The following is a 26593-nucleotide window of genomic DNA, read 5'->3' on the forward strand; positions in this document are numbered from 1 at the left end:
TCGTTAGATAGTAAAATTCATACTAAATTGCTGTTTTAGGAGTTGTTTTTAAAAGTCTGAAACTGATTAATCTCTTTCGCATTACTTTCTTTTTTAAATTTTTATTTTATTTTACTCGAGTTCAGGATTTTTTACATACATATATTATCTCCTTCCAAATTTTACATTTCCCGTACAATTTTTTTTCTTTTCCTCCCACCCCCCATACCCATTGGAAGGGTTCAAACAATTATCCTCAGCCACGGGCATAGCGTCTTTAGTTTCCACCAAATGTCTTTTGTTCCAGTAGTTGTTTCCTGTGACATGACTGCAACAATGTCTGACTGAATTGTTGTTGTTTAAACAACATTTAGTTGTGTCCGACTCTTCGTGACCCCATGAACCAGAGCATGCCAGGCACTCCTGTCTTCCACTGCCTCCCACAGTTTGGACAAACTCGTGCTGGTAGCTTCGAGAACACCATCCAACCATCTCGTCCTCTGCCGTCCCCTTCTCCTTGTGCCCTCCATCTTTCCCAACATCCGGGTCTTTTCCAGGGAGTCTTCTCTTCTCATGAGGTGGCCAAAGTATTGGAGCTGCAGCTTCACAATCTGTCCTTCCAGTTGAGCACTCACGGCTGGTTTTCTTAAGAATGGATAGGTTTGATCTTCTTGCAGCAGCATAATTCAAAAGCATCAATTCTTCAGCGACCAGCCTTCTTGATGGCCCACCTCTCACTTCTATACATCACTACTGGGAAAACCATAGCTTTAACTATAGGAGGTGCAGTGGTACCTCGGGTTAAAAACTTAATTCATTCTGGAGGTCCGTTCTTAACCTGAAACAGTTCTTAACCCGAGGCACCACTTTAGCTAATGGGGCCACCTGTTGTCACTGCCACACAATTTCTGTTCTCATCCTGAAGTAAAGTTCTTACCCCAAGGTACTATTTCTCGGTTAGTGGAGTCTGTAACCTGAAGTGTCTGTAATCCGAGATACCACTCTACTAGGATGTTTTTGAACTGCTAGGTTGGCAGAAGCTCGGACAGAGCAACAGGAGCTCACCCCGTCACAGGGATTCGAACCCCGACCTCCCTTGTCCTTCAGATGAGGGTCCCCACCGCCAAAGAGGGTAGCTTCGAGAACACTATCCAACCATCTCGTCATCTTTCTCCCCTTCTCTTTGTGCCCTCCATCTTTCCCAACATCAGGGTCTTTTCCAGGGAGTCTTTTCTTCTCATGAGGTGGCCAAAGTCTTGGAACCTCAGCTTCAGGATCTGTCCTTCCAGTGAGCACTCAGGGCTGATTTCCTTCAGAATGGATATGCTGGATCTTCTTGCAGTCCATGGTACTCTCAAGAGTCTCCTCCAGCACCATAATTTAAAAGGATCAATTATTCGGCGATCAGCCTTCTTTATGGAAGCTCTCACTTCCATACATCACTACTGGGAAAACCATAGCTTTAACTATATGAACCTTTGTTGGCAAGGTGATGTCTCTGCTTTTTAAGATGCTGTCTACGTTTGTCATTGCTTTCCTCCCAAGAAGCAGGCGTCTTTTAATTTCATGGCTGCTGTCACCATCTGCAGTGATCATGGAGCCCAAGAAAGTAAAATCTCTCACTGCCTCCATTTCTTCCCCTTCTATTTGCCAGGAGGTGATGGGCCCAGTGGCCATGATCTTCGTTTTTTTGATGTTGAGCTTCACACCATATTTTGCGCTCTCCTCTTTCACCCTCATTAAAAGGTTCTTTAATTCCTCCTCACTTTTTGCCATCAAGGTTGTGTTCATACAGTGGTGCCTCGCAAGACGAAATTAATTCGTTCAGCGAGTCTCTTTGTCTTGTGGTTTTTTCGTCTTGCGAAGCACGGCTATTAGCGGATTAGCGCTATTAGCGGCGCTTAGCGGCTTAGAAAAAGGGGAAAAAAGGAAAAGAACTCGCAAGACATTTTCGTCTTGCGAAGCAAGCCCATAGGGAAATTTGTCTTGTGAAGCACCTCAAAAATGGAAAACTCTTTCGTCTAGCGAGTTTTTCGTCTTGCAAGGCATTCGTCTTGCGGGGCACCACTGTACTCATATCTGAGGTTGTTGATATTTCTTCCTGCAATCTTAATTCCGGCTTGGGATTCATCCAGCCCAGCCTTTCGTATGATGAATTCTGCATAAATCAAATAAGTAGGGAGACAATATACAGCCTTGTCGTACTCCTTTCCCAATTTTGAACCAATCAGTTGTCCCATATCCAGTTCTAACTGTAGCTTTTTGTCCCACATAGAGACTCTGACTGAATAAGTTCAAACAAATAACTATTCCATGCCTCTACTGTCCATTTTCCTCTCTCTTTCCAACCTAAAGCTATCGTTGCCTTTCCCACTAATATCATAGCTTTGAAGGTAAACTGGTCTCCTTTCTCTATTGCCATGTTTCCAAGTATACCCATTGTCATGAAATCAAAATCTATTGCAAGCTTCATTTTAAAAATTTCATTAATAACCTTTAGGATTTATCCCCAGAATTCCTTTACCTCTGGGAATTCCCAGTACATATGGGAAAACCATCCCTAGGCTTGTTTACAGTGCCAGCAGTTAGAATTCAATCCTGCTACCATATTAGTAAGCTGGGCTGGAGTTATGCACCATTTTAGAAATAATTTTAATTTCAGCTCTCTAAATTTGCTTACTTTAATCTCATCTATTCCTTTCATTATCTTTTCAACCGTTGCTTCGCTAACTTGTTCTTCCTTACTCCTCATCTTTTGAATAAGTTGGGTTGTCTTTTCATTATTTGTAATCATTCTCTTATAGATTTTACCTGTCATTCCTTGTTTTGTTTTGTTTTGTTTTGTTTTGTTTTCATTTGTTGGTATAGTTCCTCTATTGGCTCTTCTAAACTCCTATTTCCTGTCTCTTGAACTTTGGAAATTTTGTTGTATAGTCCTCCAATTTTTAACCAATATTGGTTACCTATATTCTGTATTACTTCCTGCAATGACTTTAAGGATTCTCCTCTATACATACCTTTGACTATATGATATCCCTTAGCGTTTAGAATTTTCCACTATTTGGGATCATCTGTTACCTCATAAATACTTTCTAAGGGTGCAATTAGAGAAATCCTTTTAACTAGAAAAGTTGCCATTTCCTCCATATACCTATTGCCAGTTTCTTGGGGCCTATTGCAGATTTCAAATCCTTGATTACATTATTTGTGAAAATTCCAAATCTTACTGTGCTATTGTGTGCCTCATCCTCAAATTTGATCCACTTTTGTTTGTTTTCAACTGCAATTTCTAGTAATTTTTTTAATTGAACAGCTTTGTCATAATTGTAAATGTTTGGGAGGCCCCACCCTGGTTCTGATTTGTGGTTGTACACAAATCTCTTTTGCATCCTTGATTTTTTACTTCCAAATATCCATTGTCCCCAGGCCCATTCCTGTTATGTTGTTTATTACATTTTTTCCAGCTACATTTACATTAAAATACATTATTTCTGATTTTGTTATATTTACCCCTAATCCAGAATATTCCTCAAAATTATTATCTTTATTTCTTTTATCCCTTCCTTAGGATTTGTTATGATTCCAATAATATCATCTGCAAAGAAATTGATTTTCATCTCCTCTTTCCCAATCCTATAGCCCTCTATCCCTCCACAGTTCCTTATCCTTTCCGCTAGTTGTTCTACAGCCATTATAACGGCGAAAGAGGACACCCCTGCCGAACGCCTCTGCCTATTGCGAAAGGTTGGGAGTATTTTCTTTCATTATACAGTTGCCCCTAAAGACACATTTTGCTGCATCCCAGAGGATTTCTGGAGTAACTGATCCTTTACTATCTTGAAAAAATTACCTGATCTGATTTTCCACATACTCTCTGTCTTGAACTTTAGCCATTATTATATCTCCATGGTCTCTTGTCCTCACTCAGTCTTAATTCTAACTAGAGGGGTATGGTCTGAAATTAATATTGGGCATATTGTAATTCCTTTGCCAACCCATTACTTGCCTTTCCCAAAATAAAGTAGTCTATAAAGGATGCTGTTTATGCCTGCTGGATATATGGGTAGCTTTGGGTTTTAAACCTAGGATGCCAGGTGCTTCTTGCAGTCCCCAATTACTGAATGAATTGTTTTAATTTTTGTGATATCCATATTCAAATTGCCTGCTGTAATAATTTTGCCCTCTGAGAACTGGTAAATTTTTAAAAGTCCTTTATTTAGGAATTTATTCTGACCTTTATTTGGAGCATAAATGTTCACTATTGTTAGCACTTCATTTTCCAGTTTACCTTTAAGCAGCATAAATCTACCTTCCTTGTCTAACACCATTTCTGTCATCTTAATATCTATTCTCCTATTTGCCAGGACTGCTACCCCCCTTCTTTCGCTTTACTTCTTGCTTCTGCTACTACCTCCCAAGCTGAATCATTAAATTATTAAATAAGGCTTCTTGTCTTTTTTTTGGTTTATGGGTTTCTTGAAGACACATTATATCGGCTCCTTGCTCTCTAGCTAGCCTAGATAACCTACATTGTTTAAGGTTGGATGTAAGACCATTGACATTCTTCCGCCCGGATCTCTGCAACTACTGAGAAGAGTTTGTGGCTGTTGGATGGAGTCCACATGCTTCGTCTGCGCCTCACTGGACTCCTTTGGATAGCTCTCCGTCAGCTTCCTGTAGCAAAGTTGTCACAGCGGCAGAAAACTGTTGCTGTGTGTGTGTAATAAATCAGACTGCACGCAAGCGTTCTTGCTTATCTCTAACAGTCTTTAATCGCGTAGAAAAACATTATAAATCAACCCCGGCGAGAGAGCGCACATCTTGCTGCCTCGCAGCAAAAGCGAAAAGAAAAAAAGAACACAGAGAGAAATCACTCCCCTCTGCGAACATGCCACGCCTCAGAATGTGAGACGTCACTCAGAACTGCTTAACCCTGTAAGTTCTGATTCTCCTCACAGAGTTGAGTGCTGACTATTCCTGGCTCCCAGGAGCAGTCCTTGTTTCTGCTAATAATGAGTTAGCTTCGGCACATGCTCTCTGTGATTTTGGCTGGCTGGCTCTCTGACAGTTCCTAGGATTCCATGAATCCAAACTCCCTGGAGGAAAGGGCTGCAGTGGTAATAGGACACCCCCCCCCCCCGCTTTACTTCAAGTAGATTCCTGTGCAGGAGGAAGAGACCAAGGCAGCTCTGGAGTCCCTCCAGGAAATTCGCTGCCAGCGCCCCCAACCGTCCCCTGGCAATGCTTGGCTGGGCTTCCCTCCCCACAACATCCCCCTCCCAGTCTAATGGATGAGATGACACTCCCACCACCACCCTGTTTTAATGTGAATCAACTTTCTTTGGGTGGGGGACAACAGGACCTTGGCCCCTAGGAGTTGGCTCCTGGGCCTCTTTCCACCCCCTCCCTGGGGAGTCAACCCTGAGGGCCCTCTTTGGCAATAGGGACCCTCATCTGAAGGACAAGGAAGGTTGGGGTTCGAATCCCTGCGACGGGGTCAGCTCCCGTTGCTCTGTCCCAGCTTCTGCAAACCTAGCAGTTCAAAAACATTACCAGTACAAGCAGTTGTGGCATTTCTGTGCACTCTGGTTTTCACCAATGTACCCCATTGCGCCAGAAGCGGTTTAGTCCTGCTGGCCACGTGACCCGGAAAAGCTGTCTGCAGACAAACGCCAGCCCCCTTGGCCTGACAGCGAAGACAAGCGCCCCAACCCCACAGTCGCCTTTGCCTGGACGTAAAGGTCCAGGGGGACTTTTACCTTTTGAATGTTCCAGTGTTATTGTGCGTGGGGGGAGGGTAATCTGCGGGGGGAGGGGCTTCATCCTGCCATGCAAGCCCTGCAGGTGTTGGCTTCCCACTTTGCAGCTGGATTGCATAGATCCGGGGCCCAGTAAGGGGCCTTTTTGAGGGCCCCTCCCTTCCCTATCACTGCATCTTCATCTCTCTGTCCTCTCTGCCCATCCGCCTTCGGGAGTCTATTTCTGCGAGTCAGGCGGGGGTGCCATGCCCTCTATGATGGGGGGGGCAGTTCTTCCCTGTTCAGTTCTTCCTGTGCTGGACCCCCAGGGATCCTGCACCTCAGCCCACAAGGCCCCTTTTCTGCAAGGTGCTTCTTTGGCCACTTCTTCCCTGCCTCTGGTTTGCAGAAATCTGCGAAATCTGCACATGCCCAGAGTATGGAGGATTTTCAAAACTGTGGTTATGTTTGGTGTGGGGCAGAAAGGGGGGGGGGAGAGCTGTCTGCGGACAAAGGTCCAGGGGTCCTTCACCTTCGCCTTCCCTCTGGTGGGCATCGCACTTCAGTTTCCGCAAAGGGGCCCCTGGGGGTGCAGGGCAGGGGAGCATCTCTTGGCCCCCCAGGGAAAGAGAAACGTGTGTGTGTGGGGCGGGAGACTTCCAGGATGTACCCTGCCGGTGGGTCCCAGGGAAGGCGCTTCCAGGAAAGGCGCTTTAACATTCAGGTTTTTAGTCATTTCAAAGTAGGGATCCAGATGCACACGGCAGAATGGTACCCGGGAACCCCCACCTCCCTTGTCGTCAGTCTGCATAAGATGGGGGGGGGCCTTGATGGAGAGTCCTTGGCCCAGATGGAGAAGGGAACGCAGCCCTAGAGCGCAGAAGCAGGCAGGGAGAGGGAGGGGCGGTCTGGGCGCCCTCGGCTTGCCAAGGGTTAAAAGGAGCAGAGCGGGATTCCTAGAGAGGACAGGAAGGGGAGGGCGGGGGAGGGCAAGGTCCTCCCCAGCAGAAGCCCCTCCCTGCCCAGTCCCTTCCTGCAAGCAAAGAGGAGGCTGCTTTGTTCTCTCTGCTTTGCAAAAACTTCCTCGGTGCCCCTCCTGGAATCCGGTGAGTCTCTTCTCTCTTCCCCCTTGGGGTGCAGCGGGGAGAAGGGGGTCCCAGGGCTGCAAGGGAGGAGGCAAGGGGTCCCCCGCTCAGCTCATGCATGGGGGGAGGGAGATGACCCCCAAGTCAGGAGCTGAGTGTCTGCAACTCTCTTCTTCCTTTGGATCAAGATGCTGCCTTCCTTTTGGGGGAGGAGTCTTTGGGGCAACAAAAGGGGGGCATGCAAATAAGCTCCCTTCAGATTGAGGGGAACGTCGCATTTCATAACACAGAGATGTCAGGGCTCCGTGGAAGGAGAAGCCCTGTAGAGTGGGGAGATACAGCCCCCCCCAAGTGTGCAGACTGGAGGGGAGACCCTCTCCCACCATCTACCCAAATACAATTCCCAGAGTTCCCTGGCAAGAAGGCTGGATTGGTGACCACCCTGGGAATTGCAGTCTTTGGGCAGCAGGGCTGAAGCTGTCTCCTTGCAACTCTCAGGGTCCTGAACCAATTCTGGCTCCCAGGATTCTTGGGAGGAGTCTCTAGGGCCGGGTGAGATCTGGTTTCCAACCTTGTGATGGATCAGCAGCTAAACATCTTCCCCCTCTCAGCTGAGCTAGTGCACAGACTGGCATGTGCCACTCTTGGGAGCAGGAGCTGCATCCAGCCTTGCTCAGCTCAATATTTTTAGGAAGACCAAGCCCCTCCTGCCCTGGCAAGACACTGGGGTGAACCTGCCATGTCATCAGCAATTTGTGTGAATAATAATAATAATAATAATAATAATAATAATAATAATAATAATTACCTGCCACCCATCTGACTGGGTTGCACCAGACACTCAGGGCGGCTTCCAACACATATAATATACAGGGCTCCCTTCAGGTGTCTCCTAAAGGTCACATAGTTACTCATCTCCTTGACATCTGATGGGAGCGTGTTCCACAGGGAGGGGGCCACTACCAAGAAGGCCCTCAGCCTGCTTCCCTGTAACTTCTCTTCTTGCACTGAGGGAACCGCCAGAAGGCCCTCAGTTCTGGACCTCAGTGTCCAGGCTGAACGATGGGGGTGGAGACGCTCCTTCGGGTATCCTGGGCCGAGGCCGTTTAGGGCTTTAAAGGTCACCACCAACACTTTGAATTGTGCCCAGAAACATAATGGGAACCAATGTAGATCCTTTAGGAGCGGTCTTACATGGTTCCAGCAGCCAGTCCCAGTCACCAGTCTAGCCTCCACATTCTGCAGAACACTAAGTGAATGACACAGAAGTTGCTGCAGACTAAAGTTAGAAAAGCTTTAATTGCTACAAATGGTATAAGGAAACATGATATGGAATTAAGGGGAAAGATGGTGTTGACCTGGAGTGGTTACAGAATTTCTGGTCTCTCCCCGAGTGCCACGGGCCCTGCTCCAAAGAGAGCTTCTCTAAAGAAAGCACAACCAAAAATCACTCCATTTTGCGTGAATAAAGAAAATGAGGAGGTGGCTATGTAGCAGGAACCCCCACCCCAATCATTCAGTTTGTACAAACTTCACACACACTCACACTCACACACTACATACACCAAGCTTCTGTTATAAATTCATAGAAAAATCAACCATACATCGGATTTGCACTGTTCCACATTTATTTGACTCCATGAAGGAAGGACTACAAAATGGGGAAGGTTTTATACAGGCCAGCCATAATCCCTTCACCATCCCAGCACATCCACAGGAGCCCTGCCCAGTTGCTATGCCAACCCTGATGGTCCTAGACAGAAGACCATCAAGATCACAAAGAACTTGCATATGGGAGTGGATTCAGCATGGTCTTAAACAAAGAACAATGATCAGATCTTCCCTCTGGGGGCAGGAAACTGCCAACTCCCCTTTGTCTCCTGGAAGTGACTCATGGGGATGGGGAAAGGAGGAACCAGCCAGGTGACAGGACACTCAGGTTACCACCACAACTCCTCCCTCAACCCCTCCTTTCTGTAATGTATGCATGATGTTTCTGGGGGTGGGCTTGACCTACAGGATGGGAATTTCAAAAGTTTTTATAAGGTCTTGCACACCATCTTTCTGGGTCTTTCCCCTCTCCTGCAAGTGAGGGGAGCACCCTGTTGCAACAGTTCAATAAAGGCCAAGCCTACAGGCTGCTGTTTTGCTCCAAGTTATCCTGGTTGGTGTCTTTGTTTTGTCCAAGGGAGCCCTCGGATTTTTCCGGTAACAGCTAAGAAACAGCAGGAGCCAGATCCTATTACCAATCTTCTAGGGTCTCTCAGCAGGTCTAATGATGAGCAGAAAGAGGTTTGGGGCCCAGCCAGCTCAACTGCTAAGTCATCTCTTGCAAAATAAAAAAAAATTCCTTACAGTAGCACCTTAAAGACCAACTAAGTTAGTTCTTGGTATGAGCTTTCGTGTGCATGCACACTTCTTCAGATATCGGAGAATCCCTGCAGGGCCTCTGAGGCTCCCTTTGCTTCTTCCTCTCTCCCAGGACCCTGCAGCTTGTGGTGGCTTCCCGACTCCTCAGGAAGGATGAAAGAGTCTGAATCTGTAAACCTAGCGAGGATGGAAGGAGGAAGATGGACAGATGACCTGGTCAGGTTGTCTCCTGCATCCCTCCTCACAGCCTCTGAGCGTTCCCTCCCAGGGACCTCCAAGAGATCTGGTGAGTCCCAGGGGAGGGGAGATGGGGACATGGATGGATGGGGCTGGAGAGGTTCTGGGGCTTGCCCATTTTGGGGGTGGGATGAGGCAGGCAGGTGGATGGAGATTGAGAAGGTGAGCACCTTTTCGGGCTCCTCTACTTACCTGCCTTCCTGCCTGCGCCTTTGACATCTGCAGGCAATTTGAGCTAGGAATACATCACAGCTCCCCGGCCACTGCGCTGTATTGGCAGCTCAAAATGTCTACAACCTGTACTGTGATTGAATGCCCTACCAGTGTCAGAGAACTGGAGTACTGTGTCCAGTTCTGGGCACCACAGTTCAAGAAGGACACTGACAAACTGGAACGTGTCCAGAGGAGGGCAACCAAAATGGTCAAAGGCCTGGAAACGATGCCTTATGAGGAACGGCTAAGGGAGCTGGGCATGTTTAGCCTGGAGAAGAGGAGGTTAAGGGGTGATATGATAGCCATGTTCAAATATATAAAAGGATGTCACATAGAGGAGGGAGAAAGGTTGTTTTCTGCTGCTCCAGAGAAGCGGGCACGGAGCAATGGATCCAAACTACAAGAAAGAAGATTCCACCTAAACATTAGGAAGAACTTCCTGACAGTAAGAGCTGTTCGACAGTGGAATTTGCTGCCAAGGAGTGTGGTGGCGTCTCCTACTTTGGAGGTCTTTAAGCAGAGGCTTGACAACCATATGTCAGGAGTGCTCTGATGGTGTTTCCTGCTTGGCAGGGGGTTGGACTCGATGGCCCTTGTGGTCTCTTCCAACTCTATGATTCTATGAACTCACTGATCCATCAGGCAGCACTAGAAGCCATGATTCTTTAAAGTAACCTGCTTTATAGATTGATCACAGATGGGGCCTCTGTGCATTACCTTGTTCTTTTCTTTTAGGAATAACTTTTCTTTTAAAAACAAGGATCATATAGGACTCATAAATGATACAAATATGTAGATTTGGTTATCAAATCAAATTCTCATATGATTTCTCAAATGAATTCTCATGTGATTCTCAAAAATAATCTCATATGATTCTCAAAAATAGAATAAATTTACAGGAATATCTATAACATATGGTTCATCATTAGTGGTCAGTGTATGAGTTCTGAGTTCATGAATTGGTTTAAAATGGGGGGGGGGAGGAGAGATAGGAGAGAACAGAGTACATTCAACATCTTCTAGCCGAATGCCTAGTCAGGAGCTCTTGTGACTGTAGTCATTTTTCCTCTACTGTTACCAATGAAACAATACAGAATTGGTCTCCTCATGAACATGGGAGGGTGGTTCCAAGTGAAGAAAGTGATTTATAAATTTGAATTGAGACCAACCAGATTGAGATAAATGCTGATGGGGAGTGTGCAAAGGAAGATGTTCCTGTTTGTTGAGACATGGAGATTGCTGGCTCCTGACTAGAGGGCTCTGCATAGGGAAGTCAAGGAGGGAAATCGGGGAATCAGGCACCCTCTTGGTAAAACTCCCCGTTGGATCATAAGATGAGTTTTGATATTCCATACATACCTCTATTTGATGAACCTCCACTATTTGGATGGAGACCAACAGCATCTGGGATTCTAACATCCACACCGTGAGCCCTGAATGGAGAGATATCAACTTGTTTCTCCGTGAATATTCTTCGTCTAGTCATGCCTTTTTAAACAATGACCAGATTTCCCTGAACTGCCCAGCCCTTCTTAAATGTCGGCTTGAAAGTTTTTAGGGAAGTTGAAGTAACTTCTGTCAGGTTTGGGGTTTTTGCTTTTGCTTCTGTCTGCATTTTGTTGACCAAAGAGATGACTGACCTTTGAGATGGAGTGGACTCCATGACTGAGCCAAACAAATCAATCCTGGATAAAAGCCAAGCAATTCTAGCCAACAAAGGCAGTGAAAACTGTAGTAAGGCCTCACATCTAACTCTCTTCAGTTCTTCCTCTATCACAGGCATTCATTAACACTGTTCAATAATGTGGAGCTCCATTTCTTTCTGAGGCTCTAATTAGCTTCTCTCTTCATTGCAGATGGTGATGAATTGGAAGTGAAGAACAAGGGGAACCACAACAGAATCCACATAGTGGAGGAGTCTGATAAATATTCAAAGTGTGGAGAGAACATCCATCAGAGCTCCCAGTCCTCCTCCCATCAAACAAAGAGCTTAATTCAAAGGAATAGTCTCACTTCCCATCAAAGAATTCATACCGGGGAGAAACCATATCAGTGCTTGGAATGTGGGAAGAGCTTCAGTCATAGGCGGAGTCTCTCTTCCCATCAAAGAATTCATACCGGGGAGAAACCATATCAGTGCTTGGAATGTGGGAAGAGCTTCACTCACAGAAAACATCTCACTTGTCATCAAAGAATTCATACTGGGGAGAAACCCTATCAGTGCTTGGAATGTGGGAAGAGCTTCAGTCGAAAGGACATTCTCACTTCCCATCAAAGAATTCATACAGGGGGGAAACCCTATCAGTGCTTGGAATGTGGGAAGAGCTTCAGTCGAAAGGACATTCTCACTTCCCATCAAAGAATTCATACAGGGGAGAAACCCTTTCAGTGCATGGAATGTGGGAAGAGCTTCCGTCTGAAGGAAAGTCTCACTTCCCATCAAAGAAGTCATACCGGGGAAAAACCCTATCAGTGCTTGGAATGTGGGAAGAGCTTCAGTCACAGGGAGAGTCTCACTTCCCATCACAGAATTCATACAGGGGAGAAGCCATATCATTGCTTGGAATGTGGGAAGAGCTTCAGTCAACGCTCCCATTTCAATTCCCATCAAAGAATTCATACAGGGGAGAAACCTTTTCAGTGCTTGGAATGTGGAAAGAGCTTCATTCACAGCCACAGTCTCACTTCCCATAAAAGAATCCATACAGGGCAGAAACCCTATCGCTGCTTAGACTGTGGAAAATGCTTCTGTCTGAAGCAAAAACTCACTTCCCATCAAAGAATTCATACAGGGGAGAAACCCTATCAGTGCTTGGAATGTGGAAAGAGCTTCCGTTACAGGGAGAGTCTCACTTACCATCAAAAACTTCATACAGGGGAGAAACCCTATCAGTGCTTGGACTGTGGAAAGAGCTTCAGTCACAGGAGGAGTCTCACTTCCCATCAAACAATTCATACAGGGGAGAAATCCTATCAGTGCTTAGACTGTGGAAAATGCTTCCGTCTGAAGGAAACTCTCACTTGCCATCATAAAATTCATACAGGGGAGAAACCATATCAGTGCTTTGAATGTGGAAAGAGCTTCATTCACAGCCACAGTCTCACTTCCCATCATGCAATTCACACAAGAGAGAAAACCTCTTAGTATTTGGAATGTGGGACAAGCTTCAGTCACAGTGCCACTCTCATGGCCCACCAAATAATGAAATGTGGATAAAATTTCACTCGTAAAAAAGTCAATTCAAGAACTCACCGCAGGGTGAATAATAGAATGGTAGATTAGGAATCTAGTCCAACCCCCGCCAATGCTGAAAAAAACTCATTTCAAGCATCCATGACAGATGGCCATCCAACTTCTTCTTAAATACCTCCAATGAAGGAGAGTCCACCCCCTTCTGAGGAAGTTCCTTTTCACTGCTGGCTCTTACTATCAGAAAGTTCTTCCTGATCTTTAGGAGGAATCTCCTTTTGTGTTGCTTGAATCACCTCTTCAGATTCATTCATGACCTTGAGAAGGACTTCTGTATGAGAATGTCCAGGGGATTGGACCATGTTCTATATTCGGGGGGAAACCCATGGAGAGGAGTCCGATATAGGGCTTAAGTCATCTAGACATTGGTCAGATTGTCATAATTACAGACATACTTACTGGTTTGGACGGAAGTGATTCTTATTCCGGGGAAGTGATGACTGTGAGATTACAGGCACTCTCGCCAATATTATCCAACCGTCCAGTAAAACTTTGACACAGCAGACCAATAGTTTACCCGCTGAGGTCAATGTATTGGGAGGTTAGGTTTAGGGCCGTGTGGTATTGCTTAATTGTATGTGGGGTCCCTCTAAAGGGAACTTCTTCCTCTAGGTGGGAGGGAGACTGGTTAAGTTACCATCAGTTGAATGCAACATTTAAGTTAGATTTTTAAAAAAGTGGATTTGCAGAACAAAACTCACAGTTTGAAAGGGATTTATTAGGCTCCAGGGTTAAAATAGTATCTAAAATGTATAGCGTATTATTTGAGTGGGACACAAAGAATGCAATGATGAGATCATCAGTGACAATCTGTTTTTTTTAAATAAATATTTTATTAAGTTTTCACAATAAAAGACAAAGAAAATACAAAATCACAAAAAACAATACAATACAAAAATACAGACATTAAACACATCAAAAGAAAAAGAAAAAAGAGATAAAAACACATATAATAACAAAAAACAAAAATTCCCTCTTTCTTAGTTTTTCATCTTCAATTAACTTATTTTCCGGACTTCCTCGCGTCTCCCATTCTTGTATCCCTTTTTAAAAATTAATTCAGCAAATTCATATCCTATTAATTTATCTGTTGTTAATCCAATCTTACATTTTACTTTGTTGCTAAAACCCCTGCGATTCATTTCAATGTCCTTAACATTCATAAATTTTGCAATATTTCTGCAAATAAATTTTAAATTTCTTCCAATCTTCCTCCACCGTCTCCTCTCCCTGGTCTCGGATTCTGCCAGTCATTTCCACCATTTCCATGTTGTCAGGGGTTCAGGAGCAGAGGCGAGGGCAAGGGAGGAAACAGAGAGCGAGGGGGAGGAGTCCGAAGGAAAGATGAGCGATGACGACGACCCGAGATCTCCGAGTCTTTCCAGTGAATCGGAAGATTCACAGAAAGGAGCGCCAGTGGCCAGAGCAAGGGGGGAGATTAGGGGGACACCCCAGGAAGAAGGGACAAAAGGGGGTTCAGAGAGCAGCAGTTGGAAATCGGGGCCAACGTCCCCAACAGAGCGCAGTGGGGAGGAAGGGCGCCAGGTATCGGGATCCGGCGGCTCGCCGCAGGGGGGAGGGCATGAGTCAGGAGTGGCCACACCTCCATCGGGGAGCGAAGAAACGGTCAAGCAGAAAGTGGGAGGTTGGGCGCGCGCGCCAAGTTCAAATGCACAGGAAGGCGGCACAGTAAGCAGCCCGGAAAGGGAGCCAGGTCCTAAAGCCTGCCGCAAGGAGACAGAAGGGACCGGGGGGTCAGCGTCAGAAGAGTCCAGGAAGGAAGAGACCACGGGGGGGCAGAGGGACCCAGAGAAGAAAGGAAAGGCGGAAAAGGTGGAGTAAGGCGAGGGTATTAAGTTGGTGTACAGGAGGCGGGGACTCAGACAGAGCTTCGCCGGTCTAGCTTATAAGACGTAGGGCTGCACGCTGCAGCTTGGAAATGGAAACTGTAAATCAATAAAGACTTTTATAAAGTGAACACTGGCTAGCGTGATCCTCTGTGAGCTAGGATCTGGAAGCAGCTCTGACACATGTAGTCCATTAGTTGCATCTCCCAATCTTCCAAGGTGGGTAGATCTTGTGTCTTCCAATGCTTTGTGATGAGAATTCTTGCTGCTGCTGTGGCATACATAAAAAAAGTTCTATCCTTCTTTAACACCGATTGGTCCACTATGCCCAGGAGGAAGGCCTCTGGTTTCTTCGGGAAAGTATATTTAAATACCTTTTTCAGTTCATTATATATCATTTCCCAGAAGGCCTTGATCCTTGAGCACGTCCACCAAAGGTGAAAGAATGTACCTTCAATCTCTTTGCATTTCCAACATTTGTTATCGGGCAAATGATATATTTTTGCAAGCTTGACTGGGGTCATGTACCACCTATACATCATTTTCATTATATTTTCTCTTAAGGCATTACATGCCGTAAATTTAATCCCGGTGGTCCACAACTTCTCCCAGTCAGCAAACATAATGTTATGACCTATGTCTTGTGCCCATTTTATCATTGCCGACTTTACTGTTTCTTCCTCAGTATTCCATTTCAACAGCAGATTATACATTCTCAAAAGTATCTTTACATTGGGTTCTAACAGTTCTGTTTCCAACTTTGATTTTTCCACCTGGAAACCAATTTTTTTATCCAAGTTATAAACCTCTCTTTTTTGAAAATAGTGTAGCCAGTCCCGCACCTTCTCCTTAAGCTTGTCATAACTCTGCAATTTCAGTTTGTCACCCTCCTGTTCTAGAATTTCCCAATATTTTGGCCATTTGTCTTCCATGTTAAGTTTTTTCAAGGCTTTCGCCTCCATAGGTGATAGCCACCTTGGAGTTTTATTCTCCAAAAAGTCTTTATACCTTATCCAGACATTAAACAGTGCTTTTCTGACAATATGGTTTTTAAATGCCTTATGCGCTTTTACCTTGCCGTACCAAAGATATGCATGCCACCATCAGTGACAATCTGGGCCAGAGATGTAGGACACAACATTGACTTTGCTTTATGGGAACAACTGTGGAAAGTAAATTTAAGGTTTACAGCTTGCTACATGCTAAGGGAAAACTTCATGAAGATGATGCAGAGAACTCAATCAAGATCATCAAGGGTCTGAAACCAAGCCTTATGAAGAGGGCTTGAAGGAAGTGGGAATCTATTTTAAGTGAAGTTTGCTGAAATCTACACTTGCGACATGGGCTGCCATACGTCCAGATTTTCCTGGACATTTCAGCAATTTCCTCCCAGATGCTACTTGCAATTCTGTACATATGGCAACCATATCTATATACAGTGGTTTTCAAACAGCTTGGTTCCTGAACAACTTTGAACTCGAATGCTGCAAACCTGGAAGTCAGTGTTTCAGTTTGCGAACTTTGCTTCGGAAGCCGAATGTGCTCCTAAGCTTCTGTTTCCACTGTTGCACTGCTAATTTGTGTCCCCCTGCATTGTAATCAAAGCCTTCTTTCTTCTATTTTCACTGTTCTGCTGCTAATTTGCACCCCCCCCATTGTAATAAAAGCCTTCCATTTCCAACTGCAGTGTTCTGAGGTGATCTTTGGAGCTTTTATTTGGTGCTTTTATTTTTGCTACAAAAATTTGTGTTTTTATTTGGCTTTTTGTGACTGTGACTTGTTCTTTGTTTTTGATTGATTGTGTGACTGTGGCAATGTATAAAAAGCCCCCCACCCAAACAATGTCTATCATCAGTGCACGTAAGGACAAAAATTAATTTTACTTTTAATGTACAGTACTGTTTTCTTTATTTTATAGTACAGTACATTGATTATTGCTTTCATTTTATGGATCAATGGTCTCGTTAGATAGCCAAATTCATGTTAAATTCCTGTTTTAGGAGTTGTTTTTAAAAGTCTGGAACGGTTTAATCTGTTTTGCATTACTTTCTTTTTAAAATTTTTGTTTTATTTTATTCGAGTTCAGGATTTTTTACATACATATATTATCTCCTTCCAAATTTTACATATCCCGTACAATTTTTTTCCTTTCCCTCCCACCCCCCATACCCATTGGAAGGGTTCAAACAATTATCCTCAGCCACAGGCATAGTGTCTTTAGTTTCCACCAAATATCTTTTGTTCCAGTAGTTGTTTCCTGTGACATGACTGCAACAATGTCCGACTGAATTGTTGTTGTTTAAACATTTAGTTGTGTCCGACTCTTTGTGACCCCATGGACCAGAGCACACCAGGCACTCCTGTCTTCCACTGCCTCCCACAGTTTGGACAAACTCATGCTGGTAGCTTCGAGAACACTGTCCCACCATCTCGTCCTCTGCCGTCCCCTTCTCCTTGCGCCCTCCATCTTTCCCAACATCAGGGTCTTTTCCAGGGAGTCATCTCTTCTCATGAGCTGGCCAAAGTATTGGAGCCTCAGCTTCAGGATCTGTCCTTCCAGTGAGCACTCAGGGCTGATTTCCTTCAGAATGGAGAGGTTTGATCTTCTTGCAGTCCACGGGACTCTCAAGAGTCTCCTCCAGCACCAGAATTCAAAAGCATCAATTCTTCAGCTCTCAGCCTTCTTGATGGTCCAGCTCTCACTTCCATACATCATTACTGGGAAAACCATAGCTTTAACTATAGGAGGTGCAGTGGTACCACGGGTTAAAAACTTAATTCATTCTGGAGGTCCGTTCTTAACCTGAAACTGTTCTTAACCCGAGGCACCACTTTAGCTAATGGGGCCACCTGCTGTCACCGCCACACAATTTCTGTTCTCATCCTGAAGTAAAGTTCTTAACCCAAGGTACTATTTCTCGGTTAGTGGAGTCTGTAACCTGAAGTGTCTGTAATCCGAGGTACCACTCTACTAGTATGTTTTTGAACTGCTAGGTTGGCAGAAACTTGGACAGAGCAACAGGAGCTCACCCCGTCACAGGGATTCGAACCCTGACCTCCCTTGTCCTTCAGATGAGGGTCCCTATCACCAAAGAGGGTAGCTTCGAGAACACTGTCCAACCATCTCGTCCTCTTTCTCCCCTTCTCTTTGTGCCCTCCATCTTTCCCAACATCAGGGTCTCTTCCAGGGAGTTTTCTCTTCTCATGAGATAGCCAAAGTATTTCAAACTCACAGTTTGAAAGGGAGTTATTAGGCTCCAGGGTTACAATAGTGCAGTGGTACCTCTGGTTACGTACTTAATTCATTCTGGAGGTCCGTTCTTAACCTGAAACTGTTCTTAACTTGAAGCACCACTTTAGCTAATGGGACCTCCCGCTGCTGCTGCTGCACGATTTCTGTTCTCACCCTGAAGCAAAGTTCTTAACCCGAGGTACTATTTCTGGGTTAGCGGAGTCTGTAACCTGAGGTGTATGTAACCTAAAGCGTATGTAACCCGAGGTACCACTGTATTTAAATTGTATAACATTACTTGAGTGGGATACAAAGAATGGAATGATGAAATCATCAATGAGAAGCTGAGCCAGAGATGTAGGACAAAACATTGACTTTGCTTTATGGGAACAACTGTGGAAAGTAAATTTAAGGTTTGCAGCTAGCTACAGGCTAAGGGAAAACTTCATGAAGATGATGCAGAGGAGTCAATCAAGATCATCAAGGGTCTGAAACCAAGCCTTATGAGGAGGCCTTGAAGGAACTGGGGGGGGGGGCGTATCTATTTTAAGTGAAGTTTGCCGAAATCTACGCTTGCGACATGGGCTGCCATACATCCAGATTTTCCCGGACATTTCAGCAATTTCCGCCCAGACCCTGCTTACATTTCTGGATGTATGGCAACCATGTCTATATACAGTGGTACCTCGGTTTTCAAACAGCTTAGTTCCTGAACAACTTTGAACTCAAATGCTGCAAACCTGGAAGTCAGTGTTCCAGTTTGTGAACTTCGCTTCGGAAGCTGAACATGCTCCTGAGCTTCTGTTTTCACTGTTGCACTGCTAATTTGCATCCCCCTGCATTGTAATCAAAGCCTTCTTCCTTCTGTTTTCACTGCTGCGCTGCTAATTTGCATCCCCCCATTGTAATCAAAGCCTTCCATTTCCAATTGCAGTGTTATGAGGTGATATTTGGAGCTTTTATTTGGTGCTTTTGTTTTTGCTAAAAGAAATTGGCTTTTTTATTTGGCTTTTTCGTATTTGTTACTGTGGCTTGTTCTTGATTGATTGTGTGACTGCGGCAATGTAATACTACTACTACTACTACTACTACTACTACTAATAATAATAATAATTTATTTGTACCCCGCCCATCTGGCTGGGTTTCCCCAGCCACTCTGGGCGGCTTCCAACAAAGATGAAAGATACACTAAAATGTCACATATTAAAAACTTCCCTGAACAGGGCTGCCTTCAGATGTCTTCTGAATGTCAGGTAGATGTTTATCGCTTTGACATCTGATGGGAGGGCGTTCCACAGGGCAGGCGCCACTACCGGGAAGGCCCTCTGCCTTGTTCCCTGTAACTTGGCTTCTCGCAGTGAGGGAACCGCCAGAAGGCCCTCGGAGCTGGACCTCAGTGTCCGGGCAGAACGATGGGGGAGGAGACGCTCCTTCAGATATACTGGACCGAGGCCGTTTAGGGCTTTAAAGGTCAGTGCCAACACTTTGAATTGTGCTCGGAAATGTACTGGGAGCCAATGTAGGTCTTTCAAGACCGGTGTTATTTGGTCTCGGCGGCCGCTCCCAGTCACCAGTCTAGCTGCTGCATTCTGGATTAGTGTAGTTTCCGGGTCACCTTCAAAGGTAGCCCCACGTAGAGCACATTGCAGTAGTCCAAGCGGGAGATAACCAGAGCATGTACCACTCTGGCGAGACAGTCTGCAGGCAGATAGGGTCTCAGCCTACGTACCAGATGGAGCTGGTAAACAGCTGCCCTGGATACAGATGTGACCTGTGCCTCCATGGACAGCTGTGAGTCCAAAATGACTCCCAGGCTGCGCACCTGGTCCTTCAGGGGCACAGTTACCCCATTCAGGACCAGGGAATCCTCCACACCTGCCCGCCTCCTGTCCCCCAAAAACAGTACTTCTGTCTTGTCAGGATTCAACCTCAATCTGTTAGCCGCCATCCATCCTCCAACCGCTTTCAGACACTCACACAGGACCTTCACCGCCTTCACTGGTTCTGATTTAAAAGAGAGGTAGAGCTGGGTATCATCTGCATACTGATGAACACCCAGCCCAAACCTCCTGATGATCTCTCCCAGTGGCTGCATGTAAATGTTGAAAAGCATGGGGGAGAGGACAGAACCCTGAGGCACCCCACAAGTGAGAGCCCAGGGGTCTGAACACTCACCCCCCACTTTCTGAACACAGCCCAGGAGGAAGGAGCGGAACCACTGTATGACAGTGCCCCCAGCTCCTCAAGATGGTCCAGAAGGATGTTATGGTCGATGGTATCAAACGCCGCTGAGAGATCCAGCAGAACTAGGAAACAGCTCTCACCTTTGTCCCTAGCCCGCCGGAGATCATCAACCAGTGCGAACAAGGCAGTTTCAGTCCCATGATGAGGCCTGAATCCCGACTGGAAGGGATCCAAATGGTCTGCTTCTTCCGGGTGTGCCTGGAGTTGTTCAGCAACCACATGCTCAATCACCTTGCCCAAGAATGGAAGATTTGAGACTGGGCGATAATTGGCCATCGTGGCCGCATCTAAAGATGGTTTTTTAAGAAGCGGTTTAATAACCGCCTCTTTCAGCGGGTCTGGGAAGGCTCCCTCACGGAGGGAAGCATTCACCACCTCGCGAAGCCCATCGCCCAGTCCTTCCCGGCTAGCTTTTATAAGCCAGGATGGGCAAGGATCCAGGAGCAGTGGCGTAGCGTGGGGGGTGCAGGGGGGGCCGGCCGCACCGGGCACAACATCTGGGGGGGCGCTCGCACTCGCAGCTCTCTGCCCCTAGGGCAGAGGGGGCGCAAATTACTTGCCTTGCCCCGGGTGCTGAGAACCCACGCTACGCCACTGTCCAGGAGACAGGTGGTTGGCTTCACTCGCCCAAGCAGCCTGTCCACATCCTCGGAGGTAACAGATTGGAATTGATCCCACACAACTTGACTAGACAGGACTCTAGCACTCTCCCACCCTGGCCCTGCTCCCACGGTGGAGTCTACTTCTTCCTGAATCTGAGCGATTTTATCTGCAAAAAACTTTGCAAAATCATTGCAGGAGATCATGTGGCCCGTACTGGACCCCGATGTCACAGGTGGTTCCGCTAAATTGTGAACCACCTGAAAAAATCTCCTGCTGCTGTTTTCTGCAGATGCAATACAGGCAGCGAAGAAAGTCTTCGCCGTCGCTATTGCCACTTGGTAGGCTCGACGTTGAGCTCTAACCTGTGTCCGGTCAGCTTCAGAATGGGTCATCCGCCACCGGCGCTCTAGCCGTCTCAACGATTGTTTCATTGCTCTCAGATCCATGGAAAACCATGGGGCTCTCCGGGCTCCATGCAATCGGAGAGGGCGCTTCAGAGCCAAACAGTCAATAGCCCTGGTTAACTCCACATTCCAGCGAGCCACCAGGGAATCTGCTGAAAGGCCATCAACATGGGATAAAGCATCCCCTACCACTCTCTGGAAACCATTTGGATTCATTAAGTGGCAGGGGCGGACCATCTGAATCGGTCCCACCTCCCTGCAGAGGGGAAGGGTTGAGAAGTCCAGTTGCACTAAGAAGTGATCTGACCATGGCACTTCTTTAGTTTCGCTTTTACTTAGTGTCAGATCACCAACATCCACAGAGGTAAACACCAGGTCCAAGGAATGTCCGCGGCTATGGGTTGGGCCAGACTTATTCAGGGACAGCCCCATGGAGGCCATGCTTTCCACAAAGTCCCGAGCGGCCCCTTGTAAGGTCGTGTCGGCATGGATGTTAAAATCCCTAGGACAACAAAGCTAAGTGTCTCCAGGAGAACATCTGCCACAACCTGAAGCAGCTTGGGCAGGGAATCCTTGGTGCAGCGGGAAGGTCGGTACACCAAAAGGAATCCTGTACTGCCCCTATTGCCCAACTTCCAGAACATGCACTCGGAAAACTGGGTCTTCCCAATAGGACGCCTGGTGCAAACTAATGACTTCCTAAAAATCACTGCAACCCCCCCTCCCCGCCCACATGACCTGGGTTGCTGTGCGTAAGAGAAACCTGGTGGACAAGCAGCGGCAAGGACAGGCCCATCTGCTTCATCCAACCAAGTCTCTGTTACACATGCCAGGTCAAGTCCTCCATCCATGATCAAGCCATGGATGGCAGTGGTCTTATGAATCATTGACCTGGCATTGCACAGCAGCAACTTCAGGCCATGTGGGTATCCCTTGCTGATTCTAGTATCCATCCGGTCAGGACCAGACCCGGAGGCAGGGATAGTCCTCAGACAACGACTAAACCTGCCTCCTCTGTAATGACATGGTCTGGTCTTAGTGTAACTCCTCCTCCTTCCCGTGATCACTGAGATCGGTTATCGCAGTGCATCCACCCCTGTGGAACATGCCCCAGCCATTTTGTTGGCTGGGACCCACTCCCCGGCAGCCCTGACCCCTGCCCTTAAGAACAAAATAAAACCTTTAAAAAAAACCAAATAAAGCAATACAAACAAAAAACAAGAAAAATTACAAAAACATAAAATCAAACAAATTCCCAGGCCCAATAAACACCCACCCCCCCAAATACAAAAAATTCAAAAGAAAAATTTTAAAACATTTTTAAAGCACTCTGCACCCCTCCAGCAGTAACAGCAACTGTCCTAGTGAGGCCCGTCAGGCCCTGCCCTGGGCCAGGTGGTAAGTGGCAGACACTCACACAGGAGAGTCCTCCTGGGCAGCAGAGCACAGCAGTCCCTGTGAGGCTTCAGGCCCTGCCCTGGGCCAGGTGGTAAGTGGCAGACACTCACACAGGAGAGTCCTCCTGGGCAGCAGAGCACAGCAGTCCCTGTGAGGCTTCAGGCCCTGCCCTGGGCCAGGTGGTAAGTGGCAGGAAGGAGCAGGGCCCTCAGACACCCACACAGGAAAGTCCTCCTGGGCAGCAGAGCGCAGCAGTCCCTGTGAGGCTTCAGGCCCCGACCTGGGCCAGGTAGGTGGTAAGCGGCAAGAGCAGAGCCCTCAGACACTCACACAGGAGAGTCCTCCTCAATGTATAAAACCCCCCATCCAAACAATGTCTATCATCAGTGCAGGTAAGATTTTTTTTTTAATTTTAATGTACAGTACTGTCTTCTTTCTTTTATAGTACAGTACATTGATTATTGCTTTCATTTTATGGATCAATGGTCTTGTTAGATAGTAAAATTCATGTTAAATTGCTGTTTTAGGAGTTGTTTTTAAAAGTCTGGAACGGATTAATCTGTTATACATTACTTTCTATGGGAAAGCGCACCTTGGTTTTGGAACGCTTTGGTTTTCGAACAGACTTCCAGAACGGATTAAGTTTGAGAACCAAGATACCACTGTAGTGAAAGCTTTTGCAGATGACCTAGTCTTGACATTACAGGAGCCAGAATCTAGCACAAAAAGAGTTCTTGAACTTATCTTGGAGTTTGGTCGGGTGGCGGGATTCAAGCTAAACAAACAAAAAACTAAGGTTTTGGTCAAAAATTTGACACCTACAGAGATAGAGGGGTATCAGAAAGAAACAGAGCTAAGTGTGGTAAAAAAAGTGAAGTACCTGGGGGTATTTTTGTCCACCAAAAACTTAAATTTATTCAAAGATAACTATGAAAAATGCTGGTTGGAAATCAAAAAGGACCTGGATATTTGGTCAAGATTGAAACTTACCTTGTCAGGCCGAATTGCAGCTATAAAGATGTGTGTTTTGCCAAAAATGTTATTTTTATTTCAAACCCTACAGGTCGTGGACAGAATGGAATGTTTTGGAAAATGGCAGAAGGATATATCTAGGTTTGTCTGGCAGGGCAAAAAGCCCCGAATAAAATTTAAAATACTGACTGACTCAAAAGAAAGAGGGGGGTTTGCCCTGCCGGATTTAAGGTTATATTATGAAGCTGCAGCCTTCTGCTGGATGAAGGATTGGTTTTTGTTGGAGAACACCGATGTCCTAGATCTGGAAGGGTTTGACAATGCTTATGGTTGGCATGCATATTTGTGGTATGACAAGGCGAAGGTTCACAAATTGTTTAAAAACCATATTGTCAGAAAATCAATTTTTGCCGTCTGGATGAAGTATAAGGATCTACTAGAAAGTAAGACCCCGAGGTGGTTATCACCAGTGGAAGCCAAGGTTTCCAAAAAAAGGCCCAATATGGAGGCCTACTGGCCAAAATATTGGGAGTTAATTGAAAGAGTTGGAGATAACTGGAAGCTCCAAAGCCAGGATAAATTAAAAAGTAAGGTGCGAGATTGGTTACATTATGCTCAAATTCAAGAGGTCTTTAAAATGGATAAAAAAGTTGGTTTCCAGATGGAGAAATCGAAACTGGAGACGGAGTTATTAGAACCAAAGACTAAGGTACTTTCGAGAATGTATAACTTGCTGCTTAAATGGAATACACAGGATGAGACAGTTAAATCTGCTATGATAAAATGGGCACAGGATGTAGGACATAACATTATGTCTGTGGACTGGGAAAGGTTATGGAACACCGGCATGAAATTTACGGCATGTAGTGCCTTGAAAGAGAACATTATGAAAATGGTATACCGGTGGTACATGACCCCAGTCAAGTTGGCTAAAATATATCACCTGTCTGATAATAAGTGTTGGAAATGTAAGGAGGCAGAAGGGACATTCTTTCACCTCTGGTGGACCTGCCCGAAAGTAAAGGCCTTCTGGGAAACGATAGATAATGAGTTGAAAAAGGTATTTAAATACACCTTCCCCAAGAAACCAGAGGCCTTTCTTCTGGGCATGGGGGACCGGAAGGTGCCAAAGAAGGACAGAACCTTGTTTATGTATGCAACCACAGCAGCAAGGATCCTCATCGCAAAGCATTGGAAGACACCAGATTTACCCACACTGGAGGACTGGCAGACGCAGTTGATGGATTACATGGAGTTGGCAGAAATGACTGGCAGAATCCGAGATCTGAGCGAAGAAACAATGGAGGAGGACTGGAAAAAATTCAAGGACTATTTGCAAAAATATTATAAGTTGTTTGAATGTTAAGATTGTGCACGATTAGGAAACGTTATGCTTCTGCAATTTAATCAGGTAAATGATAAAGTAAGTTATGACGAAAAAACGAGATAAATTTGAAACAAGTATATTATGTTTATTATAAAAGTATCAAAATTAAAGTACAAACTTCTGAAATTGGCAACATAATAAATTCAAAGGTATAATAAGGTGTGAAATAAGGTAACAAATTGCTGAACTGGCTAGAACAACGAATGCAATGTTGGGAGGATGTGAGGAGGTCCAAAAGAAAGTAAGTCGTTGAATGATGTTGTGAAATATACTCAATTTCTTTTTTTTCTTTTGTTATTTTTCTTTATATATATAAAAAAATGTTTCTTGCATGTTGTTATGTAAATAAACCTGTGAACCTATGAAAAGAAACGCAATAAAAAAATAAAATAAAGGAAAGTCCGATGGAAGGAGACCAAGGCCTTTATTTCAATTTTAAAAAATTATTAAAGATTTTCTTGGGTTACAAAAGTATGTGCACCATCTCCATTTTCAGGTTGCAGAGTCTTTTCTACAGATCGGTTACATTTGGTGTGAGAGAAACCAAGGCCTTCATCCACATCCCTCAGCAAATGACTCAGAGACTTCTCTCCGTCTCTTGTCTCCCTTTCACACCCCTCAACCCCTTCCACAATTGTCCCTCAGCCCTAATTTTTCCACAGTCCTTTAGAACATTTTTATGACCTAAGAGACGCGGAAAACCACCTTCATTAGTGACCTTCCATATATGTCACAAGCCAATGCATAATAAAAACACCTTTGGATTGATTGCTTCTGTCGACAGGTGTCTATTGTACAGGTACTGTAATGAGCTGGGATAACAGGTAAGACCTCTCCCTTACAGCAGGTGCTTCTAATTTCAGCTCGTTACGTAACAGTTAAGATACCAGGTAGCCTGACATCTGGCTGGTGGATAATGGATCAAATACTTAATTCACTCATTGTAATGCACATCAATCTCTGATTTGACTTCTAGGTTTCTAGGGTTTTTCCTGTTGTTATTCTGTTTCTCTCACAGCTAAAATAGACCTACCATTATGGACTGGTCATTTCTTCCTCCACCCCCCCCCAGTTATTATTAATACCCTGCCCTCCCCAGCCAAGCCGGGCTCAGGGTGGCTAACACCAGTAAAATTACAGTAAAAACATAATAGGGGGGAAAACAACAATTTAAAATACGGGTTAAAATACAACTTAAAATGCAGCCTCATTTTAAAATAGCTGATAAATCAAGACCATAAGGGAAGGGAAACAAAAGGGTCAGACCGAGTCCAAACCAAAGACCAGGCAGAACAGCTCTGTCTTGCGGGCCCTACGGAAAGATGTTAAGTCCCGCAGGGCCCTAGTCTCTTGTGACAGAGCATTCCACCAAGTCGGGGCCAGTACTGAAAAGGCCCTGGCCCTACTTGAGACCAATCTAATCACCTTGCGACTTGGGACCTCCAAAATGTTGTCGTTTGTGGACCTTAAGGTCCTCCACCAAGTGTACCAGGAGAGACGGTCCCGTAGGTACGTGGGTCCTGGGCCGCAATTAAAACAATGCATGTCATGCTGCCATTCCTATAATTCCAGTTTAACCAACTCATTTCCAGGTTTGAAATTGTCATAATCCAAAATGTTCATCAACGAGGTTG

General features: G+C 45.5%; 1 protein-coding gene and 1 long non-coding RNA gene across 2 annotated transcripts in view; one reads left to right on the forward strand and one right to left on the reverse strand.

Moving 5' to 3' along the window:
* The window catches only part of LOC308580448 (uncharacterized protein), a 33957-nt gene extending 17559 nt beyond the window's left edge, over nucleotides 1–16398 (forward strand). The window contains exons 4-5 of the mRNA XM_081182109.1: nucleotides 12859–13674; nucleotides 15843–16398. The gene's annotated coding sequence lies outside the window, so the exon portion shown is untranslated. The remainder of the gene's footprint in view (nucleotides 1–12858; nucleotides 13675–15842) is intronic.
* The window catches only part of LOC308581426, a 131128-nt gene extending 111460 nt beyond the window's left edge, over nucleotides 1–19668 (reverse strand). Inside the window, exon 1 of the long non-coding RNA XR_014005079.1 lies at nucleotides 18003–19668. This is a non-coding gene — a long non-coding RNA (uncharacterized lncRNA). The remainder of the gene's footprint in view (nucleotides 1–18002) is intronic.
* Nucleotides 19669–26593: the final 6925 nt, after the last annotated feature.

This window comes from Podarcis bocagei (genome assembly GCF_964188305.1).
Source record: "Podarcis bocagei genome assembly, chromosome: 2".
Classification (NCBI taxonomy): Eukaryota; Metazoa; Chordata; class Lepidosauria; order Squamata; family Lacertidae; genus Podarcis; species Podarcis bocagei.